At 46.4% G+C, this 24,827-nt stretch overlaps 1 protein-coding gene across 3 annotated transcripts in view; it reads right to left on the bottom strand.

The window, feature by feature from the left end:
- WLS (wntless Wnt ligand secretion mediator) overlaps window positions 1-24,827 on the bottom strand; it is a 127,990-nt gene that overhangs the window by 62,606 nt on the left and 40,557 nt on the right. The gene's annotated exons all lie outside the window — the stretch shown is intronic.

Here is a 24,827-nt window from a genome sequence, read left to right as displayed (position 1 = left end):
TGAGGCAGAAGGATCGCCGGAGTCCAGCAGGTCGAGGCTGCGGTGGCCGGGAGCGGCCACTGCACTCCACTCTGGGCGACAGAGTGAGACTCCAACTCAAAAAAAAATTAAAATTAAAAATAAATTGTGCTTCTTGGTGCCCAAGGGTTCAGATCAGTACTAGCCTTCATTCTCACTGTCCAGTGTTCTCTCCTTTGGTCCCCATACCTGTCCAATGAGTAAGAGGTTATATAAACTGCCCAAGAATACATGGCTAATAAAAAGAAAAGATCCTGTCCTTTGCAGCAACAAGGATGGAGCTGGAGATCATCATCTTAAGTGAACAGACTCAGAAACAGAAAACCAGACACCACATGTTCGCACTCATATGTGAGAGCTAAATGGCCACAAAGATGGAAATAACAGACACACTAAAAGGGAGAAGGTGGGAGTCGAGCTAGGGTGCAGAAGTTACCTATCAGGTACACCATCCTCACCAGTACACAATAAGCCCATGTAATAAACATGTGCTTGGACCCCAAATCTAAAACAAAACAAATAAACAAAAGAATACATGGCTAGTAAATGTCAGAGCAGGGGTTTCAACTGTGGTCTAGATCACCCCAGGGCCCCACTACCCTCTACTATCTCTGCTGGTAGAAAACAGTCAAACTCCAAAGAAACACAACCATGGAATCAAGCACACTTCACAAAAGAACTCCTCACCTCGGACCCTTCCAACTTTCTGCAGGAGAGAAGCAGATGACATTCCCAGGAGGCCCCAAGGATGGCTCATCCTAAAGTCTAGAACTCTGAGCTTTGAGTGGAAGAGCTGCTGAAACCTACACAGCAGACTGGAGAAGTGTGATGTGGTCTGAGAGCTGAGTTGGAAGTCTGGAACCCTGGGGTTCGCATCATGGTTCAGCCTCTAGCTGCGTGTGTGTCCCAGACAGACTGGGATGGACTGGGGAAGCAAACCCTGCCCAAGGAGGCGGCAGCTGTGAGCGCTAGTTGACAGCTGTTAGGAGGCAGCACGGGTCAGTCTTATCAGATCTTCTGACTTTTTTTCAAGAGAAGCCAGAAACTCAGATTTTATGAAACATCTCCCAATTTTTAAACAAACCACATCTCTGTCCAGATCGGCTAACGACATCAGGCAACCCCCAAGTCACTCTGAGAAAGAGAAACTAAGCTCTTCACGATGACCACCATACCACCAGTCTTCCCATTTCTCCATCAAGTCAAGTCCCTTCTAAAGCTTCCTGTTATTGGTCACCGCATTGATGGCATGTGCTGCCTGACTGCCACACGTCATCGCCTTACTTCCTGTGCACTCTGGAGCAGAGGTATTATCATTCCTGTTTATGAAGTGGAGAGGTGAAAACGCAGAAAGCCCAACCTCTACAAACGCCAGACTCAGGCTTCCAGAACGTCTTAAAGCATTGTTGCCATCTTTCATGTGTAAAAAACAGAAACCACAGGGACAATGACCTGTCCGAGTGACCCTCTTGTTCCTTCACTACACTGTGTGGAATCGCTCCCCCAACCAGACACATATTCAGGTTCCTTACCTGTAAGAGACCTCCCAGGATCTTGTGATCATTCTATTAGTTACTGCATGAAAAATGCTCAGAACAGAGCAGAAAGTGTGGCGGGTGAGCTACTGTGGTTGCTATTTGATTAGACAAGTGAAACTCTCACACTTACCTTTGATTCAAAATAACAATCAGATTTTAGAAGCATAGAGCTTCCCACTATGAACCCTTGATCCACACCTGGATCACAAAGCTCTAAGACATGAAGCATTGGACAGAGGAACAGGGCGAGAGCTGTGAAGTTGGCCACCTGACTTGTTTTCTCCTCTGCCTCTAATGAACTTGAACATAAAGTCCAACTTCAATGACTATGTGCATTTAATGCACAAACGCTGGTTCCATGACTCCTGGAATACCGCACTGGCAATGCTTCCCCTCCACCGCCACCCCAGGAGCCAGTGAGGGCCAAGAGTCCGGTGTGAACTCCCTGGGAGCACAGCAGGAAGGCGGGTGACATTTGGCACTGGAGGACCTTCCCTATGAAAAAAGGATACTGGCTATACTTGTTTCATGGGGCAGAGCTGTAAGCTATAGGCCTGGGGCACTTATAGATTTGAGATCGATGGTTCTCTACACCCATACCAGACGAGCAGCCTTGGGGCCTATGGGCTGGCCAATCTTCACATTTCTCAAGTAGCTTTGGAGACGTATTTTGGTTGGATGGAAAACTCATTCAGAATATTGGGAAAGGAAGTGTGGAAAGGCACTTCCAACTTGCAACCGGCTATGGGGGCAGCATCCTGACAAGGAAACCTACGCTCCAGGGTTCTGTAGGATCAAATCTAGACTGCAGAGTGTCACTACAGGTAGAAGAAGCCATGCCTTTCCATACTAGCAAGTGTCAACTGCTCATATCTTTAGAAGGCTTTGTCTCTACGCCAGCGACACTGCCCTTCCTGAGAAAAGCACTTGCCAATCCATTTTCCTGCAGGCAAGTGGAAAGCCAGAGAGGAGAGTGGCCCCCTTCTATAGGGCAAGAATTATGGGGGGTACACATAACTAGGAAAAAGAGATCACGCATCCCTGAGAGGGCTAGGGCAACTGCTCAATGTAAGACTGGCCCACGGGGCAGGTGGGGGACATTCACCCCCGGAGCTTCATTTGGGAAGTATCAGAATGCTTTTCACCTACACTTGACACCTCTCTGTAGCTGAAGCAGGTATTTGCCAGCTGGAATAGTACAGGTATTTGCCAGTCGGGAAAGTACCGAGAGCATAAGCTTGGGGCCCAACAGATCCAGTTTGGAATTCTACTTCTGTGTCTTCCCAGCTGAATAACCTTAAATAAGTCTCTGTTTCTATCTCTGCAGGATGGAAAATAGCAGGACCTGCTTTCTAAAGCCCCTTGCCATCGAGAGCCAGGATGGCTGGGTTACACTGTCAACCCATTCACTGGAAATAATGGGACATGGGGAGAGGGCCAGTTATACTGGAGGACATACAGAATCATTTTCTGGTTGTCACAAGCTTTTAGGTTCCTGGAGACACCTTGATTTTCCTGAGCTCTGGCCCTGGGGAAAAATCAAAGCGGTTCCGAAAGGCTTCTGGGCGTCACCTCGTTGCAACTGGGAGTTGCCAGTTGCCAGAGTTTGCTTGGGTGACCTCAGAAGGAGGCCATGCAGGCGAGCCTCCTCCCAGCCTCCGGCAGACACATAATCGGGGGTTGTTTATGCCAGCATTCCTTCCCCAGTCAGAAACCCTTCTTGACCTGGTTCGTATTTTGCTTCCAATTAAAGAAATAACAAAACCAACCCTGTCCTATATCCATGATGAAGTCTGGCAAAAATGGACACAGCTAATTATAAGTGTGGCCCTGCCTGTTTTGTTGCGATACCCTATGGGCCTGGGTGTGAGTGGACCTAAAAGTGAATAAGTACAATTATGTCGCAGACCAGCCTCACAGTGTCATTCTCATGACCATGTTCATCTTTCCCCATCCCAGCAAACATCTGCAGGGTAGGGAAATGTTTGCCACAGGCAAGAAGACATACTTCAAAGCACTGTCAAAACGGTCCCTTGCTGGACTCTGAGGCATTATCACCGCTGCAGTCGCACATCGGTCTAGGAAACTGACTAGGAAACGGACTAGGACAAGCGAAAACGTGAGGTCCTTCGCACAGTGACATCTTGTCAGTTAGAAAACGTCCACTTAGCCCTCTTGCCAAGGCTGCTATTGCTTAAAAGGCTGCCCACTGAAAAAGTAACTGGGACATCAACTGTTTTGTAAATAAGTGAGCCCAAAACAAGAGAGGATGTGGAAAAGCTGTATCCATGGGTGCTCACTGGCTGGAGAGCCGCTCTCTGTCCAGCTCCACACATGCGCCCTGAGGAACCTCGCTGCCCCTGGTGTGCCAGGCACCCTCTCCAGCCTGACATCCCTTGGGAGTTTCAAGTCTGCGTGTTCACTCTTCACTGATGTCCCTGCTTCCATGGTTTATAAAGCCAAGCCCCCATGTCCGGCCACTTCTCTCCACCAGGGACTTTTCAGATGTCTCCCCTTCTCTCTTCTCACTGACACGCCCCTTGCTCGGGTCACCATCAGTTCTAACCTCCGGGACTAAAACATGGTCTCATTTTCATACTGCAGGCAGAGAAATGAGTTCCAAAAGACTTCCAGTGACTTCATACTGTCTTCAGTGTAAAGTGAAAACTCCTTAAGCGACATCACAGGCTAAGGTGCGCTTAGCAGAAACATAGCACATAAGACGTTGTCTTCTGAATCACCTCAGGAGAGGTGATGTTTACCTGTGAATTGCAGGGAAAAGTTCACTAGGCAGCCAGGTAGCAGAAGGAATCGCAAGCAGAGGAAGCCACATGTATGAAGAGTCAAACACAAAACAGCATTGCGCAGTCAGAGAAAGTAACTAATTCAATATGGCAGGGAACACGAGAGGGAGTGGAGAGAGGAGCGATGGCTGGTGGGCGGACAGGGTCTGATGACAAGGGAGGAAGCTTGCACTGAACGACCGAGCATCTTGTTTAGAGGATGTTGAGCCAGAAGGAGGTTCTGGCAGCTGTATGAAAGGCAGGCTGGGATTTGGGGGATGGGGAGGGATCTAGAGACACACCCTTAGGACACAGAGGCCCACTGCACGTACACAGTCCTCCTGGGCTTGTGACGATTTCATCTCAGAAAATATCGCCAGAAGGATATCATCTAGGGAATGTGTTCACCGAGGAATCTGAGCAACAATAAGCCAGTCTTTTCCTCACAATATTTGAGAAATAAGAACCCTCCAAGTGGTTAAAACTCTGGAAAGCAAATGCGGCAACAGCGTTTTCCTATTTGACCACAATCAGCATCAACCTGGAGAGAAAACAAACCGGACAGCCAAGAGAGGAAAACACACAGTGGGCGTCTTTGCTTTCTCTCCAGGACATCGTCAGTACCCAGAGTGCTTCGAACACCTGACTTGACAGTTGTGAAAACCTACCTGTGTGCCTCCCTCTCCCTCCCTCTCTCCCTCTCTTTCTCCTTTCTCCCTCTCTCTCTCTTTCTCCCTCTCCCTCCTCCTCTCTCCCTGAATGCAATTAGAGGAGAGAGCTTCATTCACACTGCATCTGAAAATAGATGATGGCAGAGTTCACAGACTGACAGCTGCATTCTCATACAGTCACCAGGAAAGGGATGGTTAATTTAACTTAACAACTTCCAAAACAAACAGTGCAGAAGGAGTCTGGGATAAAGAGAAAACACAAAGGTCAGTTCTTCCAAGAGCTGGAAGAGGGTTGGGGTCACTCCGTGGCAGGTCATGAGTCCGCCTAATATCCCGATGAAACTGGCCAAGCATTTTACCCAGATCTGCCAGAGTCCTTCAGACAAGACCTCCAGCAGGTGAGCCATTACAGGAATCCGGGCCAGGACTTTCCCTCCTAACTCCTCCATGCATCCCCCAGGCCCGGCAAGCTAAGAAGAATCACTACATTTTTCTAGGTAAGATAAATGAAGGCTTGGTTTCCCCTTCACCATATCTAAATTACACTCTGCCTAGCCTGGGGCATAAAAAAAGTTATCCAGGAAATAAACATGGATCATGAAGGGGTAGAGACCAGATGTCTAAAAGGAGCAAGCCATTTCCTTCCCTCTCCTCCCCTCCGTCCTCAAATGTCGCCCGCTCTGCTCCTCGGCCTGCCTTGCCCAAGCAGGGGTGATGGCTGGGCTTCAAAAGAAACAAGGGAATGCCTGTGGACGGAAAGAGCTCCCCGCGCGCTCCCACAGACCCACGCTGGCGCTTGGGCGCTGCCAGCCCGCTCGGTGTCCGATCACGGCCCCTCGCATTCCCGTCCCACACTGCCTCCACTGCCCTGGTGACTAAGCTGTTTCAACAGCTGTGTTGTCGCTGGCATCGGGCCAGCATTATTCACACAGCGTATTTGTTCCGTGCGGCTTAGGTGGGGAATTATTGCACTCAGGATCTGGGGCTCTGTTGGCAGATAAGGGCCTCCCTTGATCGATCAGCCAGGGCATCCCCTGAAACCCAGCTCCAGGAGACTCCAGGAGACAGTGGGACGCTATTCTGCTGCCCCTGGGCCTTCAGGAGATGGACGGGCTCCTACCACGACAGAGGGGGTGGCGGAGGTGCGTGTGTGTCTACGTGAGCGAGAAAAGGAGGCGTCATGGAGAACCGTGACCCGGGCTGAATCCGGGAGGCGTTTGACGGCCCCCACCCACGCCGGGAGCTCGAGCCAGGCTCCCCTGCGCCCTCCCTCGCCAGCCAACCCCCAGTCCTCTTCCTTTCCGATGATGTCAGCACCCCTGGCCTGCCGGGCGCCGCACTCTTGCCCCCGAACGCCACGTCTGGGCGGCGTCCCCTGTGCCTGGCCCTCCTCCCGCAGTCCTGGGTGGGCTTCCCCTCCTCCCCCGTCACTGGCCTCCCTTGCGTTCCCGTGGCGTCCAACGCCGGGCGACTGGTCCCTCTCCCGCACTCCCCCACACCTCGAGCCTCGTGCCCGGGGAGTGTGGCGGGCGCCCCGCGACGGTGGCCGAATACATCAACCCAGCTCCCTTGCCCAGAGGGCAGCTGGCAGAGGCAAAGGCGTTGTGCCCGAGAGCCTCCTGTTCCGTGGGCAGGACTGGCTTCTATTTCTGGCCCCTCGTCTGGGCTGGATCTCCACCTGAGGGCCCGTCAGCCTGGCCTCCCACCCCAGCGCTTCTCACCGAGGGCGATCTGATACCAGAGAGACTCAGGAACGTGAGTCTGCTTACACATGCAGGACACTGAAAGGAAGGAAAAACCAGGACGCCTAAACGCTCACACTGTTGACTGCCTGCTGCGTGTGGACATTTTCAGCCACACGGACATACGCCAGCCAGGGGAAAACGGTCATTGGCAATTTCAAAGGGAGGAAACGGAGGCACGTGGCCATGCTGCTAGCATGGGGGCCTGGGAGCCAAGCAAACGCGAACCCAGGCTTGCTGGACCCCGCAGCCCGAGTGCCTTCCCACAGGCCACAGAGCGTCGAGGCAGGACAGCTGGGAGCACCGTGTCTTGCTCCAGGAAGTCCACTACTCAGCTGTGCAATTTGAGTAAGTCCCTTCACGTTAGTGTATTCGGTCACGAAATACTGAAGTTGGATTGTGTGGTTACCAAGGTCCCTTCCAGTTCTAATATTTCGTGAATGCAGAAATCCAAAATACCGGCAGTTTAAGGCAGTGTGGCAAAAACAAAGAACAATAAAGCGATTCCTGCCTTCAGGGCACTTGAAATGGAGTTGGAGAGACAAAGGATGACAACTTGAGTCTGACTAAGGGAAAAGTTAACCTGAGACAAATAGGAAAACACCAGAGCACCAGACTCTGGAGCAGCACTTGAGAAATAGCACGGGGGCGTCCCTGTGGAGGGAGGAAAGCGGGTCTCAACCAGGCCATCCCCCAACCCCCAAAACCCACGCCTGCAGCTGGTAGAATGGAAGAGCCAGACAGAAAGCACACGCAGGCAGAGGTGGCTGCTAGGAGGGATCCCATCTGCTTCACAGGAAAGCTTTGTTGCTGACAAGTTTCGTAAAGGAAAAAGTAGGCTAGAACGAGCTTTGTATTTCCAGCCCACCTTTTCTTCGTCCCCATGAATGAGGAGGGGATGCAAGTGAGAGCAAGCAGCCGGGGACAGAAATAATATGGCTGGTGGTTCCTGACCTCTTGGCTTCCTGCCAACAGAGAAGCCTGAGAGGCAACATTTAATTGTGGAAAAACCAGCCTGGCTCTCTTCTTATCTTTTTCCTCTGTGACTTAAACCCACAATTACTGGCAACCCCTAGATTCCGAGTCACTCAGCTGGTGGTTGCAGCGATGACTGTGTCTGTAGCTGAAAAGCAAAAGGAAGTGGGATTTTACCTGCCTCCGAAGCCAGCCCTGTGGGAGCCGGCCCTGACCTGGCTGTAGTGCTTCTCCCATTAAAAGGCTCACAGATGCCCTCCCGTTGGGAACACCACCAAGTGAGAAGTCCGGATTGGGAAAAAAAGAAAGAAAGAAAAATACGATTTCCAGCTGCTGTATAATTCAAAGGACAGGGCACTGTGTCTCAAATCCTGAATTCCATATTTCATTTCAGCACCAGAAAACGTGATTTTCAGTTCCTCTTCTCAAGGATCAAACTCTGAATTCCCTAGCCTAGCCATCAAGGCAACTCCCCCACCGGCCTCTGTCTTTCAGGAGCTCATCTTTTCTCTCCATTATGGACATTCTCATGTTATTTCACAGCATTTTATGGTGGAAAAGGGTGTGTCTCAGCCCTGACTTTCACTCTTACAAATCGGGTGACCTTGGAGAAGTCACTGGACTTCCATAATGTCAGTTTAAAGCAGAGCTTTAAAATATGTTCTCCAGCTGTAATAGCCTCATAGGGAACAGTAAAGATTTAACATCGTGTTGGATATGCATAAGAGATGCATGATTAATAAATGCTTCCCTCGACTTAATGCCTCTGCTGCATAGTCTTCATCCAGAAAATATTCCCATTGCTAACTCACACCCTGCTCTTCCCTTGACACTCTTCTGCTCCAAGAGGTTGTCTCCCGTAGACCTCTGCTCCCATCTGGAACTATTATTTTTTGGGAAGTGAAAGTTTCACTCCATGCTGTTATGCTTACAGTCAAATATAATTAAATCATGCCCACGGGCACATTCTCCTCAGGATGCCAAGAGTTCCCCACATCTTCTGTGTTAGGGTGTCCTCCAATTACTTAAGTGCTGATCAACATGAATGTTGGCACTCGTGGGGTCTATCTGCATTAGGATTCATAAACCCCTGATCGCCATGGGTGAGTTCGAGGGCTTCGGGTGAAAGATGAACCCTAAATATGTGAATGGGGCCTACACGTATTTTCTCCCAAGATTAAAGTCTTTGCTTGATATGAATAACCACTGTTCTGGAGTCGTGAAAGACCTGTGGTAAACATCAACTTGGGTTCTTGTTCCAAACACCTGACTCTGCCGCCTATGATTCTGGGCTTCTGCTCTCTCTCCAGAACTCACACTCATCCTCACAAACCCAAGAAAAACAACTACTTTTACTGAGCATTTACTATGTGCCAAGCATTTGCGATGTGCCTCACATGTAGTATTGTAGTTTAATCGTTACAACAGCCTTCTACTTTACAGGTGAGGAACATGACGCATAAGGGAGTTTGAGCAACTTCTTGCCAAAAGTCAAATAATTTTGAAGTGTCAGGTCCAGGATTTAGCCCAAACACCTTGGCTTGAGAGTACTTAACCATGCTATCACTGTCTCTCCAAGTCCTTTCACTTCCCAGAACAAAGTAAGGCTGTCCCAGACTGTTTCTTTGCCTTCATACAGTGGATGACCACAAATTCCAACACCTTTAACCACTTTGAGTCAATTAAAAAAACTTTTCCTCCTCAGTGAGTTCACCAACCCTCCCCCCCTTGTACTCATGAAGCACTTTGGGCACTTAAAGCCCTGAACACATTGGTGTAATTTCTCTAGTCTCTCACCATGAACTAGACAGTGAGAGCCTAACTATTCTGAGTATACTTGACCAATTACGGCGACTGGGACTGAGGTCAGGATGGGACAGGGACGCAATGACGAACACACAGTCTCTGTCTTCGAAGAACTCAGTCTTGCAGGAGAGAGAAAGCCAAACAAGGCGGGGGGCATGATGTTTTCTGGAATTATGTGATACAGGAAGAGGCCTTAGCTTCGTTTCTTAAATTCTGAGCAAAGTGCTAGCACATAGTAGAAGTCCAGCAAATACCCACCGCACGAATGACCCAAGGTGGGAAGAGGGCCTCAGATGCCAGACTGTTAAATTAACAGATCTACCATCCCATCATGAAACATCTTGGAGATTATTTATATACTGACTCACCTAAAAACTGCTTCCTGTGTTGGTGCCTATGATACATTTTTTTAATGTCAGGCTAAAAATACACTTCCAGTACACCAACCCCTTCTGCCTACCTAAGAAGCAGAAGTGAATACAAGGTAACATGTAACAAAATAAACTATAAGACAGCTGACGGATTTCAACACTCAGCTCATCCACTGACAAAGGAATGTCTCATCCAACTGAACAGTGTCTGCTACAATGGTTGTCACTTGAGGGTCTCTGGACCCCCCCCCTTACAAATCAAAGGGATACTCGTGAGCTTTTCATAAAGCCAGAGAATCTTCAGTGAGTGACGGACTCCCAGGATCAGATAACTAGCGTCAACGGGCCCTCTTCTGGTCTAATTTCCCACCAGAACAGGACATCACGCCACAGCACTAGCAACAGTTTCACGGTAGGACCAGGGCACTGGGGTCCGAGCATCACCTATACTCAGAACCTCTCCACCTCCCCAGCTAGGTGACTTTGGATAAGTCATTTAACCCCTCACACTCAGTGTCCTCATTCTGCCAGAAAGAACTGTTCAGATGACCCAAGGAAACAAAAGTAAAGCTGTCTTAATCAGAGATCATTTGGTTGCACACAACAGGATTTTTAATTTAGCAGAAATCAGTTGGAAAGATACAGGAGTATCTCAGGAAATTCAAGGGTAGAAAGTGATGACAAGCTCAAGAGAGGGACTGGAACCTGTAGTAGGAACCCCGGGATCAAGACATCTCTTGTAGTCTACCATGATCCTACCAGAGTCTTCGTCTCCGTTTTCCTCTTTGCATCTGCTGTTTCCACCCTGCTGGCCAACTTTCTCTGCCTCTCTGTGCACATTACGGCTGCCCAGGTGACTCTCAGAATTTTTCAGTTAAGTGCCCATAAGGTGAGCCTCAAATTACTGAATCCCGATTTTTTTTACAAGAGAGAATTTGATGAATTCCCCTTTGCCAAGGGATCATTCCTAATCTGATCAGCTGCAACTCAGAGACTGACCAGGTGCTCGGCTGTCCACTCACTCAGTAGGAGTGGTGGGACACTCAGAGGGAGCAGAGCGGGGCCAAGGTCAGCAAAACAAAAACAGGGGTATGGGCTGAAGCAAATGAATAGCAACAAAGACTACCACCAGCATCTCTGGCGCTAAAGGACTTTGGAAAGAAAGTACCACCTGATGCAAGCCATCACTGTGGACATCACTATGGTCCCCACCAACCAGCTCCTACTCGACAAGCAGCTCTCTATTTGCAGGGTCAACTTTTACATTGGTGAACAACTCCAACTATTAGAATTCTTTTCTGTGTGACAGCAACTTATTTTTAAGATTTTACATTTAAATATTTGTCATCTTCTCCCCAACCCTTACCTTCAACGAAGGCATACTCTTGCGTGGTAAGTCAAGCTTAGGCTTTCCTTTGTGTTCAGAATGTGAACAACGAGTAAAGCAAACAAGAGTCACTGGACAGTTATTTTAGGAAGCAACCCAGACCAGAGCAATTAGAAAAACAGAACCAGCCGGGCTCGGTGGCTCAGCCGGTAATCCCGTGCCTTGGGAGGCTGAGGTGAGTGAATTCCCTGAGCCCACGGGTTCGAGACCCACCTAGGCAACTTGGTGAGACCTCATCTCTACAATAAATCAAAAAATTTGCCGGGCATGGTAGCGCGTGCCTGTAGTTCCAGCTACTTGGAAGGCTGAGGCGGAAGGATCGCCGGAGCCCAGCAGGTTGAGGCTGTGGTGGCCGGGAGCGGCCATTGCACTCCAGTCTGGGGACAGAGTGAGACTCCAACTCAAAAAAAAAAAAAGAAAAGAAAAGAAAAACAGAACCTTTTCTTCCTTTAAAGTATCACCACTGGCTGGGTGCGGTGGCTCAGTCTGTCATCCCAGCACTTTGAGAGGCCGAGGCGAGAGGATTGCCTGAGCCTGGGGTTTCAAGACCAGCCTGAGCAACTTGGTGAGACCTCATCTCTACAATAAATCACAAAAACGAGCCAGGCGTGGTGGTGCGTGTCTGTAGCTCCAGCTACTTGGAAGGCTGAGGCGGAAGGATCGCCTGAGCCCAGCAGGTCTAGGCTGTGGTGGCCATGCGTGTGCATTCAAGCCTGGGCAACAGAGTGAGACTCCTACTCAAAAAAAAAAGGAATGGCCACTGTCTCTCACCATCACCACCACATTACTGAAGCGAAAGAGGACCTGAAACTACTTCTAGTGTCAGTGTGTGGACAGTAGGTAGAGCTGGGAATGACATTGTTTTCCAACATAGAGTACCCAGCGTTTTCGCAATTAGAATTCTGCCTGTTTAACACGGAATGTTCCCATCCTCATCTAAGTTCCTGTTGCTTTGAGAAGTGAAATCAGAAAACCACTTTCCATTACTTTTCTTAAGTAAGCCGAAATAAAGATGTGATTTCCCAATTAAAAACCCCACATTAGTCGTGTTATGACCAGCTGGCATTTAAATATTGACAAGACATTCCAAATTTAGAAGAGGAGGTAAAAACACAAAAAACACCTCCTACGTGCTGGGGGCACCATGACAGGATCGGCTGCTACCAGGCGCTCTGCTGTTCCTGTTAGTCAGTGATGTCACTGGGCTTTTATTTTGGCAACCAGGATATACTTGTTATGGATGCAAAGAGAATCTCCTCATTTATATTCTAAACTCAGAGCAGGAAGTGAGCCATGTGGGTCATGCAGCTGTGGCACTAGAAACAGGAACAGCCCGCCACCAAGTCAGCATTCTAGATCGCACTTCATACCCTGAGCTACAGATGGGGAGATTACAGAAACTTGAAAAGGCACCATTTTAGACAGACCAGTGCAACTTCTGTCCAAGGAGAGTAGGGGCTGCTGACCGGTGGAAGACTGATGGACCTGCACAGGATAATGTGCCTGTTGCCAGGTGCCACCACCCAGCAACGCCGCTGATGGACAACGAGAGCTCCTGCTCTGGCTCCAGTCAGCGGTGCCACAGTGAGCCAGTATCGTCAAGTGAAAGGTGCCTTCATCTGGTAAATTGAAGGACTCGTCCTTTCACTTGGGTCAAGTGCCGATTTGCAAACCTGACAAAAACCACAAGCCCTCTTACTCTAAATTCATATAAGCAGATACATCTGAAACGTTATACAGACGGCCTGGTTGAAGGTGATTAGACTAGCAGCCCTCCAAGGTCCCTTCCAGCATCCAAAGTCTGTTGTAAGACGGTGATCTCTAGCAACAATTCCTGCAAATTATTCAAGATCACAGAAGATAGTCTTGTTAAGACTGGAGGCCAACCTAATATGATCTACTCTCCAGTGTTATATTGACCAGTGAGCCACGGGATGACTGGGAGAAAGTGTGCACGACTGGATAGACTAAGGACAAACATTAATAAAAATCTTGGAAAGGTTTTGGAGGAGCTCTACTCTCCTTCTGAATTAGATTTTTTTTCATTTGCAAATGTATAACAAAACCATCAAGCCAGATAGAACCCTATAGTGATGCTTCTAGAGAAAAAAGGAACATGATAATTATCTTGTCCAAGTAATGTGCTTACCAATAATCACACCCAAGTAAAACAAAGCTAAAGATTCACGTGCTCCTGCCAACACAAACATGTTCACAGTGGTTAATTCCAAAGGAGAGCCATGCAGCTCTGCCTGAAGATTCTCTCAAGGGAAAGGGCATCCAGGAATGAGAATGAACAAACACACCATAATCTTCTCTATCCTGGGCTGAGCAGAAAAACAATCTTCTCTCATGATGTTGGTTGCTTTCTGTCTCAAGTCAGTCAGATGGATTAATATTGGCAAATTCTAGGTGCCGGCCTTGGCTTGAAAGAGGCTAACAATTCTACAAAGGCAAAGGCAACTGACCATGTAAGCCCATCTTGAATAGGGACAACAACTCTGCCTTTTACTCAATGCTACAAACCCTACTCCATTTAAAACTCAGAGATCTTTTTGGTGCACTGTGAACTTTTCCAACTTATCTTATTTTGGGGGGAGGGAAGGAGGAAAACAGAGAATCTGAAATTTATATTGCTACTTGCATTGACTCAGACTGTGGAAGGTAAAGAACTTTGAGAGATAATGTTAAAATCTGGGCAACACGGCCGGGCTCAGTGACTCAGCCTGTCATCCCAGCACTTTGGTAGGCCGAGGCGAGTGAATTGCCTGAGCCCGTGGGTTCGAGACCAGCCTGGGCAACTTGGCGAGACCTCGTCTCTACAATAAATCAAAAATTAGCTGTGTGTGGTAGCCCGCGCCTGTAGTTCCGGCTTCTTGGAAGGTTGAGGCGGAAGGATCACAGGAGCCCAGTTGGTTGAGACTGTGGTGGCCGGGAGCATGCCACTGCACTCCAGCCTGGGCGACAGAGTGAGACTCCAACTCAAAAAAAAAAAAACAAAAAAAAAAACTGGGCAACACTAGTCCACAATAAAAACTATCCGATGAGAAATGTTTCTTATGAGCAGAGACTGTACTATGAGTAAGAATTACAGAAGACTTCTTTTTGAGGAGAGTGGAAGTAATAGATTTCTTCTTAGAAGTGCCTCAAAGTATTTTGTTCAAAAGGACTACCTGCTAAAGCACAGAAATGAGGTTGTGTAAATGTCATACACAACCTGTTCCATCATCACAATTACAGCTTTTAGAGTGTATGGAACCTTCTACTCCACTGAAGTCTCTTTATGGGCCCTTCTCCAAGGGGCATCGGAAGACACAGAAGTAAGCACCGCAACTCCTGGTTCCCAAAGGGTTCTCTGATTTTCTTCCTTCTAATAAATTCGTCCCTCTTCATTTTAGAAGTGACAGTTTACTTTGTACAGCCAGCGGGTTGTTCCTTTATTCTTTCCGGTGGTCTTCACTTGGCATCTACCTGACATTCCATAACAGATGCACAAATGGAAGCACACAGTTACTTCATAAAAAGGTAAGCAACTTTCTCCCACTCAGCCTTATAACCTGAAACCTGACTGGTAACAGTATCATTCTAACTCCTTTTAAAGCCAGAAACATATTATACAAAAATACACTCAGATTGGGAGAAGAAAAATCATGTATCACTTATAGAAAGAATTCTACTGCTTCATGTAGTCATTTCGTTCATGAAATAAGAAAGTAAGACTGGCTGGAAGTGGTGGCTCAAGCCTGCAATCCCTGCACTTTGGGAGGCCGAGGCAAGAGGATCGCTTGAGCCCAGGGGTTCTAGATCAGCCTGGACAACTTGGTGAGACCTCGACTCTACAATATATCAAAAAAAAAAATTAGCCGGGCAGGGTAGTATGCACCTGTAGTTCCAGCTACTTGGAAGACTGAGGCAGAAGGATCACTTGAGCTAAGCAGGTCGATACTGGGGTAGCCATGAGCATGCCACTGCACTCTAGCCTGGGTGACAGAGTGAGATATTGACTCAAAAAAAAAAAAAAGAAAAAGAAAGTAAGACAACACTCCATTGAGCCTACAGCACAGGGCTCAAAGCAAAACATAATCCTTTTATTCTGTAAGAACAGAACAGACATTTGATTTTCCCCTACCAATGTTTCTAAGGGGGGCTTTTAGATCCCTGAAACGGCTAGATTTGCTACTCAGAACAGACCTCCTCATCTTGAGGCTTCCTGGCTTCCATTTCATCAGCTTGTAGATATGAAAGTGGGGAAGAGAGATGTGTCCAAAAAAAAAAAAATCATCTCTTTGATCTATGCACCCAGCTTCCTCAAAAAGAAGCCCCTTGGAGAGTCTGAAGTATGCTAAATATGTGACTTGCAGTTGTAATCATTAGTGACACTCCATGTCAAGTAGGTATCATTTTACCCCAATCCAAACCTGTATTTTGCTACTGCATACTTAAACTGAGTGATTTTTTAAAACGCAGTATATTTGAGAAAGTATTTTAGAAAGGTGTCCCTTAAAAAATAAGGTGTCCCTTAACAAATAAGGTGTCCCTTAACAAATAAGGTGTCCCTTAACAAATAAGGTGTACTAGAATATATTTCCCAATAACAGAATTTGGCCTTACAGAAAGATGTAAGCCCATCATATAAACAATCATTCATTTTTACTGATAATTAATAATAAATTCAGACTCCAGAGGCAAGGCTGACTTTTTTTTGTTCCCCTACTCCAAAGACCTAACTCTTTAGAGTAAAAGCTGAAGAAGTCCTGTGTCCCTTATGACTAGACGGAAGTGCCAGGTTTGCGCCCTGACAAACATATTAATTCTGTGCCTCTCAAACATTTAGGGAGAAGCCAACACTGGCCTGGGCCTAGATTTCTACAGATAGATCTGTTCATAATTTGTAACTGGTATTGCTGAAAGACACTGACTCCCGTTTCCAAGCATCTACAAGTCTTCGCATTCTCTCCAATGTCCTCCCTTCCTTAAGAGCTCTTACAGACTCTGGTTTTACAACTACCAGCATTCAAAAGTTGAACTGCGATTAGGAAAACAAACTAGTTTTTCTCCTATTCGACCCACAAACCAACACAACACAGCCACCTTTGACAATAGATGCTGGGGCCGTTTTCCCCCCACCCCACAAAAACAACCAGCTCTGCAACAGACATCAGCTGCGTGGCCTCTCATTCAAGTCAATTCCAACATCCTCCACCTGGAGATGAGTTGAGAGTTCAGTCCTGTAAGATGGCATCCCCCTCCCACCTCACTGACGCCTGACACAAAAACAGGTTGTGGCTTGTGCTTCTGGTTGACCGGCTATAAATCGGGGTTCCCATGGCCCCCTCCTTGGGGTCAATTAGTTTGCTACAATGTCTCACAGAACTCGGGAAAACACCTACCCACTCATTATAAAGGAGAGTACAAAGGATCTAGATGAATAAACAGATGAAAGAGGTTCACGGGGTAGGGCAGACGGGAAGGGGCACAGAGCTTCCGTGTCCTCTCCAGGAGTGCCACACGCCATGAACCTTCCTGTGTTCAGAAGCTCCCAGAACCCAGTCCTTTCGGGGGTTTTTATGGAGGCTTCATTGCATAGGGATTGACGAAGTCGCTGGCCATTGGGAAATGACTCAGACTTCTGGTCCTCTCTCCTCCCCGAGCTTGAGGAGTGGAGCTGAAAGTCCCAATCCTGATAGAACTGAGTCTTTCCTGTGACCAGCCCCCACCAGGAAGCTACCTAGGGGTAATCAGCCATCAGTCGGCTTACTGGCATACACAAAGACATGTCACTCAGGAGAGTCCAAGGATTTTAGGAGCTGTGTCTCAGTTCATTACTATAAATTACCTTATAATGCAATCATTTTCCTCCCACTAGCCTGATCAAATTCTGATACTGATGAAACAATGACCAGCTTCTATAAGGTAAGTCAATGTGTTTCTAGTTTTCTGGACCTCAAATCCTAGCTAAAAACATGTACCAACTTTAAACAGAAAGATTTAAAAGAAATAAATATTTAACCCCAAATGACTAGAAGTCAATTAAAATATGTAGTCCTTTACCCAGACCAGCTTCAATGGGCAACATGGATGGTTCCATGTTTTTGCTACTGTGAATAGAGCTGCAAAAAAACTTGGTACATATACACAATGAAACATTATGCAGCCATAAAGAAGGACAAATATATGGACTTCACAGCAACTTGGATGCATTTAGAGTCAATCATACTCAGTGGTCCATCACAAAACAAAGAACAGAGTACCATATGTTCTCACTCATAAGCGGACCTTGAACGATTATAATACTATAAGAAAGCATTTGGCAGTTATGGGAAACTGTCAGGGGAGTGGGGGATGGGACTGGCAGTTGAGGGAAACTGCTAGGGGAGGGAAGGGCATACCTCATCAACAAGGGTACCTGCATAATCAATGTTTGTATACCTAACCCTGAATTGTACCCCACATCTTTATAATAAAAAAATTTTTTTTAAATACCTAATCCTGAAAAAAAAATTATGTAGTCCTTAGATTATTTTATTTAGTCAATAACCCTTCAAAAGTAGTTGAAAACACTGACCAGATGTATATTGCAAACCCCAGTTTTAATTGCATAGCCCAAACATTTTAATCTCTTCTCATTATTTGGAATCTGAAACTTATTTCAAAGCCTGCCTGGAAAAGTTTTAAAAAGTAGGATTGGTCTTGACTTTTCCTTACACTTGAGTTAATATTGTTACAGCTGAATTACTGATAAACAGGAAGTCATCCACATACAACAGGATCTTGTTGCCAAACTCTCAACCTCTTGTCTCAAGTACCATTTATTGCTGTTAGAAAGGAATCAACAGTGCGGTGCGGTGGCTCAAGCCTGTAATTCCAGCACGTTGGGGGGCCGAGAGGAGAGGACTGCCTGAGCCGGAGGATTTGAGACCAGCCTGGCAACATGGTGAGACCTCATCTCTACAATAAATTAAAAAAAAAAAAAAATTAGACGGGCATGATAGCGCATGCCTGTAGTTCCAGCTACTTGAAAGGCTGAAGTGGAAGGATCACCAGAGTCCGTCAATGCTGGGGTGGCCATGAGCGTGTCACTGCACTCCAGCCTGGGCAACGGAGTGAGACTCCAACCCAAAAAAAAAAAAAAAAAGAAAGGAATCCAAAGTAATGATAAAAAGATAATAAAAAGTGGACAGGCAGGCAGTCTCATGCATTCTTAATGAAAAGATCAGAAGAAATCCTAGATCTGATGTGTCTGATAAATATTATTATCATTAAATATATGTATGCATATCTGTGTATCTGTCACTGAACAAAGGCATCAATCTTTAATCGATGCCTTGGGCAGTGTCCATAAACAAAGGTATAGAAGATAAATTTAAGGGAAAAAAAATTCCCACAAACCCAACATATAACCAGCTGCTGCTCATGAAAAGTATTTTTTTATCTGTTTTTTTTTTTTTTTTTTTGATAGTTCTATGGTCAGTTATTTTACACATCCATCAAAGGAACTCTTAGTTGTCTATCTTGTTAATTTTTTAGTATGCCCCTACTAAGTGCAGGTCATGTTACAACAAAATGTAAGTTGACTTTTAAGATAAGAGACTTGAGTACAATCTTTTTGTTGATGAAAAGAAACATATTTTGGGGTTGAGTATGGTGGCTCACGCCTTAATTCCAGCAGGGGACTAATCCCATGGCAGGAAGATTGCTTGAGGTCTTGCGTTCAAGACCAGCCTAGGCAACATAGAGAGACAACCCATCTCTACAAAAAAATGTAAAACTATATATATTTGTGTATATATATATGGGGGAGTGAAGAAAGTTTGAGAGAAAAAAACATGACATTCACACTTCATTTACATGTAGAAGTGTTTTATTTAAAGCTTTATCAACATGGAAATTTTTGTTGTTTAATATTGACTAGGAAATAATTAGTGAAATTATTAACATGTGTAGAATTATTTCTCTTTTTTTGACTCGGGAGAAATGCTCAAAATTTGGGTTTAAAATTATTTTATTTACACTGCTGAAACTGAAAAGTGTAAATATTAAACTTTCAATATATTTCAGATGAGAATTCTAAAGTATTCAATCCACTTTTTTTTTGAGTTAGAGTCTCACTCTGTTGTGCAGACGGGAGTGCAGTGACACACTCCCAGTCACTGCAGCCTCCCAAAGTGCTGGGATTACAGGCTGAGCCACCGAGCCTGGCCTCAATCCACTTATGATAAATATAAAACTTCATTAGTAACTGGTAAAAACCAAAGTAGCTAAAGGTATTTAAGTTATTTCACATTATTAGAGAAGCTTATTTAAAAACACACTTTCAGTTACAAATAACATTCACTAATCATATTTTAAAACTTTCCAAATTTTGTGGTATAATTTAATTTTAGACATGTATCATCGACTTCAAAAACTTCACATAAATTCACTTGAGGCTCTGAATTATGTTACTAAATGATTTTGATGCCAAGTTTCAAAACCTAATTATAAACCAATCACCCTCAGTAAAGTAAAAGCAGATAATCTTGTGATTTCCTCACAACTGGAAAACAGAACCAGCTTCAAATACCTGCCCAGACTACGTGACGAACCAGTCTGTTCCAGTACCACAATGCTTGAAAACTGACATTCCTACAGTTAATTCTGAACATCTCATCACTATAAACAATACACGAGCAGCTAGGCCCAAAATTAGCTTAAGTGTCCATGTTATTGATTATTGAAATGTTACTTAAATAACAGTGACAAACACATCAATCAGCTGCTTTATTTTTTTGTTTTGGTTTTTTTTTTGAGGAGAATGACACAATCCAGTATTTTCACCCACACCGTCCACACTTGATCTTAGCCACAAGGCCGAGAAGTGATACTCACACCTTATTATACACAAAGCTGCAGCCTGTCATCCCAGCACTTTGGGAGACCAAGGCGAGTGGATTGCCTGAGCCCGTGGGTTCCAGACCAGCCCAGGCAACTTGGCAAGAACTCATCTCTACAATAACTCAAAAAATAAGCTGGGCATGGTAGCGCACACTTGTAGTTCCCACTACTTGGAAGGCTGAGGCTGAAGGATCGCCAGAGCCTGGCAGGTCGACGCTGGGATGGCCGTGAGCATGCCACTGTACTCCAGCCTGGGTGACGGAGTGAGACTCCAATTCAAAAAATTTTTAAAAGTAAACATAATGCACAACTTGTCCACTTGGAGCTTATAATCTCGTAAGGAGTCAGTGAAAGTTCAGCTGCGCAGACTCAAGGCTGATAAAGTAGACATCACAAGGTCAGTGAGGAAAGGCATGCAAGGAAAGATCAATGAAATCCAAGAAGGAAGGAGGTAGGGGGAGGAATACAGGTGATACCTGGGAAGGCACCAGGGGCGTGTGGCGCTGGGGTGTTCTGATGGAAGAGTGAGTTTTCAACGAGGAGCCCTTCCTCTATGGAAGGGAAGTCACCAAGCAAAGAGGAGGTAGGTAGGAAGGTGCAAAGGGGAAAACTTCTGGGCGTGGTCACAGAGCAGGAAATTATTCCTTGGAGGATGCAGAGAAGGAGTCCAGGTCAGCAGTGAGAGAAAGGGCTAGAGAGCAGCCTGAGGTCAGAAGGGAGAGAACTGAATGCCAAGTCCCTTGTTGGTCCCTGAAGGTGTTAAGGGCAGGAAAAAGGCAAGATTAAAGCCCAAGCCATCCCCTTTTATTGGCATTTTCTCCTTCTGCAGCTTCAGTGACCTGAGGTCAGCCGTTGCCTGAAAATACTAAACAGAATATTCCAGAAATACACCATTCCTCAGTTTTTAATGGCATGCTGCTCTGGGTGGCACCATGAACTCTCACGCCGTCCACTCCACCCGTCCGGGGCCTGGGCCACTTCCTTGGTCTCCTCCCCCCACCGCCCGTGCTCTCGCCTGTTAGTCACTCAGTGGCCACCTCCCTGAGCTTCACAGCATGCCCTGGGCATATCCGGTTTGCAGCATCACCCCTCTTGGGGTTGCCATACAGGAACATAAGGGCAACTTGAACATAAGCACCGCTTATGTTCCTGAATGGCGATCCCAAGAGGGGTGATGCTGCAAACCGGATATGCCTAGGGCATGCCATGAAGCGCTTCCTTTAAGTAAAAAGGTGAAACTTCTCAACGTAATAATTAGAAAAGACTGGGGTTGCTAAGATCTAGGGTAAGAACGAATCTTCTGTCCTTCGAGTTGTGAACAATATCTTGTGATCACTATTCTATTTTATTGTTAGTTACTGTTGCTAATCTCTTAACAAACCTAATTTATAAATTAAGCTTTATTGTAGGTATGTATTTATAGGAAAAATCATAGTGTCTGCATACAGGGTTCAGGCATCCTCTGGGGATCTCGGAACATATCCCATGGGGTAAGATGGGACGGGACGGCTCTTCCCACTGACCAAGGAGTAGAAATAAGAATTGAAAAGGGGTTTAATTTCGGCAATAAGGATAAGTGTAATTATAGTAGGTACTTTAAAAAAATTTAACATTTAATAATATTTACTATGTCCTAAAAGGTTTACATGAACGAATATTCCCTAGTGTGATTTGGTAATTAAGAATTATCATTTATATTTTCCAGAGGCAAAAACTACAGCTCAGAGAGGTGCTATAACTTGCCCAACATCACAGAGCTTGGAAAAAGCGGCACAGGGATTTAAATCCATCTCTGTAGGACTCCCAAGTCCATGATCTCAAACGTTCTACTGTTTGGCCTCCTCATCTGGACATACACCAGGGAACATATTTCAAACGAAACTCGGCTCCTTGGAGAAGCAAGCCGGCAGGCAGGCACCCTAGGGGTCCTCAGCGAGTCCCATCTGCAGGTGTTCATCCCCTGCTGTAATCGCCACCCTGGCACGTGAGCTGGATCTGCCGGTTTCCTTTTAACCAACAGAACACAGCAGAAGCCACTCGCTGGTCTGTCTGCTCCCTCTTTGATCGCTCTCCCTGGGAGAAGCTGGCTCCCACGCGGTGAGGCAGCCCCATGGGGAGGCCGATGTGGGAGGGGTACAGGCCTGCCAGCAACCGCAGGAGCGAGGGTGGAAGCGGCCTTCCAGCCTCCGAGGAGACGGCAGGTCAGGCCAACAGTCGAACGACGGCCTCCAGAGAGGCTAAGCCAGAGACCCCCGAACTACAGATTCCTGACCCAAAGGAATGAGAAAAGTGTGTTTATTGACTACGGCTGCTACGTTTCAGGGTAACCTGCTGCCAAGCACTAATATAGCCGGTAGACAGCAATCACTTAATTTAGGATACAGGGTAAATATTTTCCTTTATACCTGGAGCTGGGAGGTGAGCATCTGTCTAGGAGAGATCATGCCTGGAATAAATCCCAAGCAACCAGCCCAGAGCACAGAACACCATGTCCGAGACCCACACATACACAAGCCAGACAGTCCACCTGTCTCCTCCTCCTATGCTTCCTCTCACCATCCTCATTCTCCTTTTCTTGATTACATTCTTAGGACAAGGAATACTAAAACCCAAGCCTCTCGGTCTGTGAAACTGCTTCAGACAGTTTTGAATCTCACAGCAAACTCTTTCCACCTCAAGGCTCACACATTACATGGTCTGTTTGTCTCCTTAACAGCACATAACGTGTTCCTTCTCTTTTGCAGGCTTCAGTGTCTGTTTTCCAGGCATTCTCTCCCCAAGCCCATGTCTTATGCGAGCTTATATCTTCCCTACCTACTGTTTGACATATGGCCGGGCCATTGCCTTGCTAGACTCTGGTGTGGCCATGTGCTCTTTGAGCTGGGTCTGTCACCAGGCTTCCTGGCTTTGGCCCCCTCCCCGACCTCGGGGAGGTGAATCGTCTCTCTTCCTTCTCTTTCTCTCTCTAATTTACTTTTAAATAAACCTTTCTTAACCTCAAAAAAAAATAATGTTTGAGCCAATAAATGAGTTGTACAACCAATAAACAAGTGAGTGAGTCAGGCAAGAGATGAGGGACACAGAGGACACCATTGATGTGCTTCAGGCTGTTGTGCACATTTGGGCCTTCCTATCGGCCACTTCTTTCTCCGTAGAATGCTCTTGCACTTGTCCATCCAGACCCAACTCTGTGCCATGCTTCTCCCTCTGTAACACTACACATCCTCCACCATATACACACACACACACACGCGTGCGCGCGCGTGCATGCACACCAGGGCAGCCTTCTCTCCCTCTGCCACATGCTCCCACAGCCTCCTGGGCATGCCTTGGTCACAGCACCCTGCACGTCATACTGTCACGGTTGCAGGTCTGTCATTTCCACTTAGCTATAAGCCCCCCTATGGTGCCACCAGTATAGTGCCTGGCAGTAGTCAGCACTCAAAAACCATTTGAAATAATGAGTAAGAGAATTAATGAATGAGAAAAAGAAAACTCTGCATTCTAGAAAGTTATCTCAGTATAATCTGTTCACCTCAGGTAAGATATCAGTCTGGCACACATACTGCTCTAACTCCTAAACAGAGTAAAATTAATGCAATTGTATATCAAGATTATCACTGCTAGGCTGGGCACAGTGACTCATGCCTCTAATCCCAGCACTTTGGGAGGCCATGTGGGAGGATCACCTGAGGCCAGGAGCTTGAGACCAGCCTGGGCAACAGAGCAAGACTTCATCTCCACAAAAAAATTTTTAAAAATAGCTGGATGTGGTGGTACATGCCTATAATCCCAGTTATTCAGAAGGCTGAGGCAGAGGGATTGCTGGAGCCCAGGAGGGAGAGGCTGTGGTGAGCTGAGAGTTTGCCACCCTCCAGCCTGGGTGACAGAGACTCCCACTCAAAAAAAAAATTATCACTGCTACATGTAAATTATATTTAGAAACTGCTTCAATCCATGGACTGACCCCAGGTAGAATTGTCTTTAATACACTTTTTTCTCTTTGCCTGATATCCCTAATTCAACTTTATTTTAAATAATTAAATTACATTTTTAAATGTTTTCTTCTTTCTCAGCCTAAGAATCTCAATACTGTCCCTAGATGTCACAGATATGTCTGTGTCATGGAAATCGTACCCAGGAATTTCCTTCCCACAAAATGTTTATATATCTCATGCCCTCAGAGTTTCAAACTACAACTAACTGATTAAAAGAAAAAAGAAAATAAAGCTGGTCTAGTGGGGGAAATGGGGAAATGGGTGCTACTGGGTTGGCATTTCAATTTTGGCAGGGTCCCATTCCTAAGGCCGTGGCTTTACTTAAAGCCCACTGGGAAGACAGTTAAAAACAAAGGGCTGCCCAGGCTCAGTGGTTCAGCCTGTCATCCCAGCACTTTGGGAGGCCGAGGCGAGTGGATTGCCTGAGCCCGTGGGTTCAAGATCAGCCTGGGCAACTTGGCGAGACCTCGTCTCTACAATAAATAAAACAATTAGCCAGGTGTGGTAGTGTGCGCTTGTAGTTCTGGCTACTTGGAAGGCTGAAGTGGAAGGATCGCCAGAGCCCAGCAGGTCGACGTTGGGGTGGCCATGAGTGTGCCACTGCACTCCATCCCAGGCAATAGAGAGAGATTCCAACTCAAAAAGCAAAAACAAAGGATCTCTC

This window comes from Carlito syrichta, unplaced genomic scaffold (genome assembly GCF_000164805.1).
Source record: "Carlito syrichta isolate Samal-C Ts95f unplaced genomic scaffold, Tarsius_syrichta-2.0.1 Scaffold305343, whole genome shotgun sequence".
In the NCBI taxonomy this organism is placed as follows: Eukaryota; Metazoa; Chordata; class Mammalia; order Primates; family Tarsiidae; genus Carlito; species Carlito syrichta.
The sequence above is the reverse complement of the archived record's forward strand: the minus strand, read 5'-3'. Positions and strand labels throughout refer to the sequence as shown.